Genomic DNA, 3826 nt, shown 5'->3' on the forward strand with positions numbered 1-3826 from the left:
AACTCATAGCAATCTTCCTGCCTCAGCCTCCCGAGTGCTAGGATTACAGGCATGAGCCACCATGCCTGGCTCTAGTATATAATTTTTGATGAAAATAATATATAAAAGTTTTCCCTTCTGCAGGGCCCTTGGGTCTGAGGATCTGCTAGACAAAACTTCCCCTGTGGCTGAAACAGCAGCTTCCTGAATCAATTTGCTTTAGTTTTCTCCACGACTGAGTGGCTGTTCTGGTTTTCCCCAGAGTCTTACTGTGCCCCACCTAATGAATGTTTTTAAGACATAATTATATATAATTAAGTTGGCTATATTTAAAAAGTTAGTTCCAGAGTTTTCTGTGTCTTAAGCAATAAGGTTTTCTTAAGATGTTAAAGTGCTATCGGTTAAACTTGCCAAAAGCTAGATTAGGAAATAAAAGTTTTTCTCTCTATTAAGAAAATGTATTGTCTTTTCTGCTGTTAGGCTTTTTAATACTTAAACTAAGTTTAAGAGTTAAAGTTTAAATATTTGCTTGTTCTGAGATCTTTTCAGTAATGTTTCTGATCAGTTCAATGGCAGTGAGCAACTGATTAAAAAAGAAGCAAGAGTGAAAGGAAAGAGATAAATTTACTGTCTACTAGAATAATCTAGGTACAAGATGAAGCTAGAACCATGGCAATAGCCTGATACAGTAAATTATTATTATTATTATTAGTTTTGTTTTGTTTGTTTGTTGGTGATCCTCCTGCCTCAGCCTCCAGAGGTGTGAAGATATGGCTCTACCTGGGACTCTGGATGAAGTTGAACGGAAGAAGGTAAATGCTACTTACAGAAGCACCACGAAGAAAGACTTTCCCCCTCTTGCCATTATACGCTGATGTGAGAGAACATGAGAAATTAGGGTGCTACAGGTGTCTTTCTGCCACCCCACGGGGATCTACCATCTCCCTGCCACAGTAAGGTAGAAAAAAACAGGACAGTTAGACAGGATTTCCAGCTCTTCAGAGCACAAAGAATGCATTTTGATTGAAACTCTTGTCATATGTTTTAATTCTACTTTATATTTTCATACCACAGTTCTCACATAAATTGAAATAAATCATTTCTTCCTCTGGGGAACAAAATCACGTTAAAGTTGAGACCCATCCTGTAGCAGAACAGACATCATGATCAGCACATGTGATTCACATGGGAAAATCCGCTTTGTGTCAGTGACTCACAAGGTAATTAATGGAGTTTCAATTACTTATGAGCAAGAGCTGTATACGACAGTGGATAATTTATGTTCAAATGACTGTCATTCTGAAATAAACTTCTGGATTATGCACTTTCTGATTCTTTTACATTTGAAACTCTTTGAAAGGAACAGAAGAGTAGAACTCCCCTTTTTCTCATCCAACGCATGTGCTGTCCCTGACACGCATCCAGCCCCTCTGTGTCAGCTATCATTAGCTGTCATGTATGTCGTGACATCTATGAGCGGAGATCTGTGCACTAACTTGCACTAATATTTACATAATCTTTTGAGCAAGGGCTTTTGTTTTTCCAATTTGTATCTTGACAGATAATTCTGGTCAAGTTTGTTTCAATTGTTATAAATCCATTTTGCATTTTTAGGCATTGGGTTTTAAATTTCAATCTAATTTCAAAATATATTTTAAATTAAAAGTAAAACCTGTATGTATTTATGTTGTAGAGCATGAGATGTGTTATCTGTAGACACTGGGGAATGGCTAACCCAAAGTACTTAACAGATGCATGCATCCCTACCACAATTACCATACCTCAATGAAAGCCAAGTTGTGTTGCGGTGCTACCCTCCTTGTCTTAGTTACTCTTCTCTCCTTGCTGACAAAATCACTGACGCCCAAACATAAAGGGGAAATAGTTTATTTACTCACAGTTTGTACAAGTTTCCCTCCATAACTGACTGGCTGCAAGGCAGAGTGGCTCATGGCGGAGGGATATTGCAGAGGAGAAATAATTCGTGGCACCCACGAGGTATCGAAAGCAACAAGAGAACCCTAACAGTGTCTTTCTGCCCCTTCTGTCTTACCAGGCTGCCAGGATCAGGGTGCTGCCAAAGCAATCAGTGTCATGGTTTAGTAATCGCACGCCCTTGATCCCAGCATCATTCTAGACAAAGCCGCCTATGATCCCCCTTTAGGGGGACATCTAGACCCAAAGCATAACGTTCTGCTCCTGGCCCTCCAAAGATACGTGTCCATTAATTTACACAGAATGTATTTAGTCCATTTCCAAGAGTTGCCAAAGTCTTAACAGTTTCAGCACTGCCGAAAAGTCCAAATCCAAAGTCTCCTCTGAGATTTAAGACAAATTCTTAGCTGCGAGTCCCTGTATCAATGAGAAGAATATTAAACACCTCCAACATTCAATGGCACAACATGGACGTTAGCATTCCAAGGGTACAAATGGGGATAGCGAGGGATGCCAGCAAAACAAGGGCAAACTCCAGCGGGGCTGACATTAAATCCCACAGTTCCGCTTCCAGAGTCTGAGGCAATCTGTTGCCAGTTGGACTCCGCAGGGTTTGGGGAGCTCTGCCCTGAGAACTTACTCGGAGTTGTACCTCCCATGGCTTCTCCCGTGGGCCGGCTCAGCTCCCTCCTTGCAGTTTTCCTCAATGGTCCACGTTCCTGGCTTCTCCAACATCTGGGGTCTCCACTGCACCATCTGCTTCACACTCACAGCTTCACACACTGCCCTCTGGGGCTCCCTGCAGGCCTCCCAGGCCTTCCTCTGACATCTGGGTGGAGCCTTCCCGACCCCACAGCTCTTCCATCTGCGTGCGCCGCAAACCAGTGCCATGTGGATGACGTCAAGGTCTTGCTGCCTCCTGGAGCAGGAGCCAGGCTTCCCTCTTTCTTGGCTGGAAGGATCCTATGTGTGTGTGTGTGTGTGTGTGTGTGTGTGTGTGTGTGTGTGTGTGGATAACTAAGGACTCTGAACCCAATCCTGAGGACCAAATTCTCTAGGCTGCTGCCATTCTGCAACATGGTGTTCAGAGGCTTTCTTCTCAAAGCAGTGTCTTTCAGGTCTGGGGATTTAGCTCAGTGGTTCTGCCACCTGCCTCACAAGTACAAGGTCCTGAGTTAGATCCCCAGTACAAAGAAAAGGAAAGTCTTTCACTTTTGCAATCTTGAGGCTGCAAAGGGTGGAATCCTGGTGCTTCTTGTGATGCCCTCGGTCAGTCTTTTCTAATCTCCTGTTCCTTCTCAGCAATGAAGATCTCCTCTGCTCTATCTTTACAGTATGCACCTTTACTGGAGCTTCCTTTCTGGGAAAATCCACAACATTTTCAATCATGCTGCTGAGCTCTTTGCTCTTGATTTTCAACATAGATCTGACTAAAAGCCCCCCACAGCAGTCATGTCACAGCCTCAGCATTTGGCTGCCTTGAAATTTCTTCTACAAGATCACTTAATCCACCATCCTTAATCTGTCTCAGGCCGAGTCTCGACACAAGTAAAATGCAGACAAATTTTTAGCCATAGAAATAATACGCGTCCTCTGGAGTCCCACAGCCAATGCAGCCCTTCTTCCTAGCAGAAACCTCCTGCGCCTGGTGTTTCCCAGAAGAATTTCTGGCAGCCTTCTGGTCTTCTGAGCCCTGAGCAGACTCTCCCATCGAGTACCACCTACTGCGCTCCCCCTCCATTTTTTCATCCAGCGTCTCTGAACCTTTCCGAACTCTTCCCATAAAGCCAGTTCCAAAGGCTCCTGACCACATGGTCAGGTACAGTCATGGCAATGGCTCCATTCCCAGTACCAAATTTCTATCTTAGTTACTTTTCTCTTATTGCTGAGACAAAATACACTACACCCCAAG

This window comes from Fukomys damarensis, unplaced genomic scaffold, assembly GCF_012274545.1.
Source record: "Fukomys damarensis isolate Sample0158 unplaced genomic scaffold, DMR_v1.0_HiC HiC_scaffold_20, whole genome shotgun sequence".
Taxonomy (NCBI): domain Eukaryota; kingdom Metazoa; phylum Chordata; class Mammalia; order Rodentia; family Bathyergidae; genus Fukomys; species Fukomys damarensis.